The sequence below is a fragment of the Bos mutus genome, chromosome 26, assembly GCF_027580195.1.
Source record: "Bos mutus isolate GX-2022 chromosome 26, NWIPB_WYAK_1.1, whole genome shotgun sequence".
Classification (NCBI taxonomy): domain Eukaryota; kingdom Metazoa; phylum Chordata; class Mammalia; order Artiodactyla; family Bovidae; genus Bos; species Bos mutus.
In genome coordinates, this window is record NC_091642.1 from 44,708,612 (window position 1) to 44,715,987 (window position 7,376).

The window sequence follows — 7,376 nt, forward strand, 5'->3', positions numbered from 1 at the left end:
ATGGTTTTTCCTGTGGTCATGTATGGATGTGAGAGTTGGACTGTGAAGAAGGCTGAGCACTGAAGAATTGATGCTTTTGAACTGTGGTGTTGGAGAAGACTCTTGAGAGTCCCTTGGACTGCAAGGCGATCCAACCAGTCCATTCTGAAGGAGATCAGCCCTGGGATTTCTTTGGAAGGAATGATGCTAAAGCTGAAACTCCAGTACTTTGGCCACCTCATGTGAAGAGTTGACTCACTGGAAAAGACTTTGATCCTGGGAGGGATTGGGGGCAGAAGGAGAAGGGGACGACAGAGAATGAGATGGCTGGATGGCGGCACTGACTCGATGGACGTGAGTCTCAGTGAACTCTGGGAATTGGTGATGGACAGGGAGGCCTGGCGTGCTGCAATTCATGGGGTCGCAAAGAGTCGGACACGACTGAGCAACTGATCTGATCTGATCTGATGTCCCCTGCTGACATTCGGAAGTTATTTCGTAGAATTTACTCAGTGTTCAATGTTCTTTTGATGAATTTCTGGGGGAGAAAGTGGTCTCCCCTTCCTATTCCTCTGCCATCTTAGGATCGCCCCCCTTTTCTCTTTCTGATTTACTTCATTTTGTATAATAGGCTCTAGGTTCATTCACCTCATTAGGTTGACTCAAATTCAACCCATTTGCATTTAAGGTCATTACTGATAAGTATGACCCCATTGCCATTTACTTTTTTGTTTTGAGTTCGAGTTTATACACAGTTTCTCTTTCTGACTTACTTCATTTTGTATAATAGGCTCTAGGTTCATTCACCTCATTAGGTTGACTCAAATTCAACCTGTTTGCATTTAAGGTAATTACTGATAAGTATGAACCTGTTGCCATTTACTTTTTTGTTTTGAGTTCAAGTTTATACACAGTTTCTGTGTTTCCTGTCTAGAGAAGATCCTTTAGCATTTGAGGAGAGCTGGTTTGGTAGTGCTGAATTCTCTCAGCTTTTGTTAGTCTGTAAAGCTTTTGATTTCTCCTTATACAGAGAAGAGAAGAGGGAGGAAGGAGGCAGTGGTGGCCAGGAGGATAAAGGGGGGGATCAAAAGGAGAGAGACAGATTCAGCCAGTAATCAGTTCCCTAAGTGTTCTTCCCTGGTGGCTCAGAGGATAAAGCATCTACCTCCAATGTGGGAGACCCAGGTTCAATCTCTGGGCCGAGAAGATCCCCTGGAGATGGAAATGGTAACCCACTCCAGTATTCTTGCCTGGAGAATCCCATGGACAGAGAAGCCTGGTGGGCTATAGTCATGGGGTCACAAAGAGTTGGACATGACTGAGCGACTTCACCTTCACCAAGTGTTCTCCACAGTCTGGAACACACAAAGAGATTCACAGAGTTGGTTAGAGAAGAGAAGGTGGAGGGAGGAGATAGAGGTGACCTGGTGGAGAAAAAGGAGAGTCCAAATAGGGAGAGAGCAGTCAGGCCAATAAACTTGCTCCCAAATAAAAATGGATACTGAAGATTGGGTTCTTAAAGGTAAAAAATTGATAACAAATACCAAAAAGCAAAGATTAAAAATCTACAGTGGAGGGTAGATTCTCAAAAATATAATATTAAAGAAAAAAACAAAGTCACAAAATTATTATATATAATATATATATATTATATATATATATATATATGAAGTTTGCTTTAAAACCTAGGTTTTTTTTTTTTTTTTGAAAAGTACTAGTATGTTATAAAAATGAAAATTAAAGGAGAAATAGAGGACTTAAAATATATATTTTTTTAATTTAAAAAGTGATAATAGTAATAATAGATCTAGGACTTTCTCTAGTGTTGTTGTGGGCAGTGTGGGGTCAGTTCATTTTTGGATAATTCTTTGATCCGGCTTGTATTTCTCAAGATCTATAGGCCTCTTCCTGTGTAGTCAGTACTGACTACAGGGTTTTAATCTATTACACCTGTCACTTCCAAGGCGGTTCCCTCTGTTTTAGCTTCTGTTTGCTGGTCTCTTCAGTGTCTAATTTCTGCTCTGACACAAGGGATTGGTGGTGGACACTTTTTTAGGCTCACTTGTTCAGTCATGCTGTGGGGAAGGAGGAACACTGCAAACAACACTGGTGTGTACTCAGAGTGTCTCAGCCACCCTGGGTTTGCCCTGCTCAGGGCGTGTGTGCTTTCTCTGCCTACACTGCCTAGGCTCTAGGTTGCTCTGCTGGGAACTGTCTGAGGCCTGGTCTGGGTTGTATGCACTTCCCAAGTCTAAGCCGCTCAGGTTCAGGTACTTGGGTACTCCATAAGGGCACAGACTCGGTTGGGCCTGCGTTTTGTGCCCTTTGTAGGTCCGAGAAGCTCAGGTTACCAGGTGCTTGGTAAGCATGGTCGCTGTGACTTATCACTTCCTCTGTCCCTGCTGCTCGGTTTTCTGGGTGTACAACAGGCGCACCTCCTTAGGTGTGCCGTGTGTCTCTTCTGAGGAGCTGATCTCTGGCTGCGACCCTCCCAGCGGGTATGACCATCCAGAATCCCAAGAAGTCTTGGTTAGCAATGAAGCCTGCTTGCAGGTTGGTAGATGATGCCTCTCTGGGGCCGCGATTGCCCCCTTCTGGCTCTGGCTGCCCTCACTTGCCTGACTCCAGTGGGGTATTGGCCAGTCCGCAGCCAGCTAGCTCTGCTCAGTCCTTTGTTCTGTGATTGAGCCTGGAGGTGTCTTAGGTTAGGGCTTTATGCGGGATAGCTATTTCACAGTCTGGTTTGCTATCTAAAGTTAATTCCCTCAGATTGCCCTTGGGGCATTCAAGCCCGGTCCTTACCCTAAGCAATGCACAGCTCACCTCCCTGCCCAGCTCCCTGTTGCTAGTAACGGATGCGGACGTCTGCGCTGCTTCTCTGCTGGGAGTTACCATTGGGCACGTTGTCTGTGGGATTTAATCATTTATTTATTTTTTCTCCTGGTTATGTTGCTTTCTGAGGCTCGCCACAGACTCGCCAGTGAGAGTGTTTCTGGGCGTTTCTGAACTTCTCTCTTTTTAAAGACTCCCTTCCTGGGACAGATGTCCATCCCTACCTTTTTGTTTCTTTCTTTTTTTTTTTTTCTCTTTTATATTCTTTCCTACCTCCTTTCGAAGAAAATGGGCTGCTTTTCTGGGTGCCTGACGTCCCCTGCTGGCATTCAGAAGTTTTTTTGTAGAATTTACACAATGTTCATAAGTTCTTTTGATGAATTTCTGGGGGAGAAAGTGGTCTCCCCATCCTATTCCTCTGCCATCTTAGGATCGCCCCCCTTTTCTCTTTCTGACTTACTTCATTTTGTATAATAGGCTCTAGGTTCATTCACCTCATTAGAACTGACTTAAATTCACTCCTTTTTCAGGATGAATAAAGGACAGAAATAATATGGACCTAACAGAAGCAGAAGATATTAAGAAGAGATGGCAAGAATACACAGAAGAACTGTACAAAAAAGCTCTTCACGACCAAGATAATCACAATGGTGTGATCCCTCACCTAGAGCCAGACATCCTGGAATGTGAAGTCAAGCGGGCTTTAGAAAACATCAGTACGAACTAAGCTAGTGGAGGTGATGGAATTCCAGTTGAGCTATTTCAAAGCCTGAAAGATGATGCTGTGAAAGTGCTGCACTCAATATGCCAGCAAATTTGGCAAACTCAACAGTGGCCACAGAACTGGAAAAGGCCAGTTTTCATTCCAATCCCAAAGAAAGGCAATGCCAAAGAATGCTCAAACTACCACACAATTGCACTCATCTCACACACTAGTGAAGTAATGCTCACAATTCTGCAAGCCAGGCTTTAGCAATACGTGAATCGTGAACTTCCTGATGTTCAAGCTGGTTTGAGAAAAGCCAGAGGAACCGGAAATCAAATTGCCAACATCTGCTGGATCATGGAAAAAGCAAGAGAGTTCCAGAAAAACATCTATTTCTGCTTTATTGACTATGTCAAAGCCTTTGCCTGTGTGGATCACAATAAACTGTGGAAAATTCTGAAAGAGATGGGAATAGCAGACCACTTGATCTGCCTCTTGAGAAATCTGCATGAAGGTCAGTAAGCAACAGTTAGAACTGGACATGGAGCAACAGACTGGTTTTAAATAGGAAAAGGAGTACGTCAAGGCTGTATCTTGTCACCCTGCTTATGCAGAGTACATCATGAGAAACGCTGGGCTGGAAGAAGCACAAGCTGGAATCAAGATTTCTTGGAGAAATACCAATAATCTCAGATATGCAGATGACACCACCCTTATGGCAGAAAGTGAAGAAGAACTAAAGAGTCTCTTGATGAAAGTGAAAACGGAGAGTGAAAAAGTTGGCTTAAAGCTCAACATTCAGAAAACTAAGATCATGGCATCTGGTCCCATCACTTTACGGAAAATAGATGGGAAACAGTGGAAGAAGTGTTAGGCTTTATTTATTTATTTATTTTTGGCTCTAAAATCACTGCAGATGGTGATTGCAGGCATGAAATTAAAAGACGCTTACTCCTTGGAAGGAAAGTTATGACCAACTTAGATAAATATTCAAAATCAGAGACATTACTTTGCCAGCAAAGGCCTATCTAGTCAAGGCTATGGTTTTCAGTAGTCGTGGATGGATGTGAGAGTTGGACTGTGAAGAAAGCTGAGCGCTGAAGAATTGATGCTTTTGAACTGTAGTGATGGAGAAGACTCTTGTGAGTCCCTAGTACTGCAAGGAGATCCAACCAGTTCATTCTAAAGGAGATCAGTCCTGGGTGTTCTTTGGAAGGAATGATGCTAAAGCTGAAACTCCAGTACTTTGGCCACCCCTTCAAAGAGTTAACTCATTGGAAAAGACCTTGATGCTGGGAGGGTGAGGGGACGACAGAGGATGAGATGTCTGGATGGCATCACCGACTCGATGGACATGAATTTAAGTGAACTCCGGGAGTTGATGATGGACAGGGAGGCTTGGGGTGCTCTGATTCATGGGGGTTGCAAAGAGTCGGACACTACTGAGTGACTGAACTGAACTGAATATTCCATTGTGTATATGTTCCATATCTTCTTTATCCATTCATCTGTGAATGAACATTTAAGTGGCTTCCATGTCCTGGTTTTTCTAATTAGTGCTTCAGTGAACATTTAGACTGTTGATATGTATTTTTCAGTCATAGTTTTCTCAGAGTTTATGTCTAGTAGTGGGATTGCTAGGTCATGTGGTAGTTTTACTCCTAGTTTTCTAAGGAATCTCCATACTGTTCTCTCTAGTGACTGTACCAGTTTGCATTCCCACCATCAGTTCAAGAGAGTTCAATTTCTCCACATCCTCTTCAGCATTTATTGTTTTAGATGGCCATTCTGACAGATGATACCTCATTTTAGTTTTGACATATGTTTTTCTAATAATGAGCAATGTTGTGTATTTTTGTCATGTGTTTATTGGTCATCTATATGTCTTTTTTGGAGAAATGTCTGTTTAAGTCTTCTGCCAATTTTTCAATTGGGTTGTTTGCTTTTTTGATATTGACCTGCTTGTATATTATATAATGAGCTGCTTATATATTTTAGAGGTTAATCCTTTTTCAATTGCTTCATTTGCAATTATTTCCCCCCATTCTAAGTGTTGTCTTCTCATCTTGTTTATAGTTTCCTTTGCTCTGCAAAAACTTTTAAGTTTAATTCAGGCCCATTTGTTTATTTTTTATTTTTATTTCCATTACTCTAGGACGTGGGTCAAAGAGGATCTTGCTATTCATGTCAAAGAGTGTTCTGCCTATGTTTTCCTCTAAGAGCTTTAATAATTTCTGGCCTTGTATTTAGGTCTTTAATCCATTTTGAGTTTATTTTTGTGTATGGTGTTAGGTAGTATTCTAGTTTCATTCTTTTGCATGTAGTTGTCCAGTTTTCCTGGCACCACTTATTGAAGAGAATGTCTTTTCTCCATTGTATATTCTTGCCTCTTTTGTCAAAGATAAGGTGCCCATAGGTGCATAGGTTTATCTCTGGACTTTCTACCTATATTTCATTGATCTATATTTCTATTTTGGGGTCAGTGTTGTACTGTCTTGATTACTTTAGCTTTGTATTATAGTTTGAAGTCAGAAAGGTTGATTCCTCCAGCTCCATTTTTCTTTCTCAAGATTGCTTTGGCTATTGGGGGTCTTTTGTGTTTCCATACAAAAATTGTGAAATTTTTTGTTCTAGTTCTGTGAAACATGCCATTGGCAATTTGATAGGGATTGCTTTGAATCTGTAGATTGCCTTTGGTATATAGTCATTTTGAAAATATTGATTCTTTGAATCCAAGAACATGGTATATCTCTCCATCTTTTTGTGTTGTCTTTGATTTATTTCATCAGTGTCTTATAGTTTTCTGCATACAGATCTTTAGTCTCCTTTAGTAGATTTTTCCCTAGATATTTTATTCTTTTTGTTTTAATAGTGAATGTTATTGTTTCCTTACTTTCTCTTTCTTATTTTTTGCTGTTATTGTATAGCAAAGCAAGGGATTTCTGTGTATTAATTTTGTATCGCACAACCTTACTAAATTCATTGATTAGCTCTAGAAGTTTTCTGATGATATCTTTAGGGTTTTCTATGTGTAGGATCATGTCATCTGCAAACAGTAAGAATTTTACTTCTTTTATATCTGGATTCATTTTATTTCTTTTTCTTCTCTGATTGCCATGGCTAGAACTTTCAAAACTAGGTTGAATAATAGTGGTGAGAGTGGTCACCCTTGACTTGTCCCTGATCTTAACAGAAATGCTTTTTCACCATTGTGAATAATGTTTGCTGTCAGTTTGTCATATATACCAGGGCTTATGTTAATACACTGGATAGCTATGGGGTCATAAAGCTTAGTCAGAAGCTTAAAAACCTTTCTGTGCCCTGTTCTTGTCTTCCTATTTTTTGGCCACCAGCAGGTCCTGGTGGTGGAAGGGCATTGGAATCAGTGTTACCTCAGTGTAAGATACCTGCCCTGATGAAATACAAAGAAAACCATGCCAAGAAAAGCATTGGCTACATAAGAAATCTTCACTTAATAAGTGTTTAAATTTCAGGGTTTAAAATACAATCCATAGAAAGTTTTCAGGAGCAGATTCTTGAGTTATCTATACTATATATTATTATTTTGGACTTATTTATGTATTTATTTGTCAGATTGCATCAAGTCTTAAGAGTGGCACACTGGCTTCTCTCTAGTTGGGCTTAGTTGCCCTGCAGCATATGGGATCTTAGTTCTCCAATCAAGGATTGAATCCAAGTTCCCTGCATTAGAAGGCAGATTCTCAACCACTGGATCACTGGGGAAGTCCCTGTAGTACGTATAATTCGACATGGAAGCTGAAGGACAGGGGTTGAAATATCTACCTTCACCACGTTATGCAGTTTCTGAATCTGAATCAAGTCTACTTCATGCCAGAAC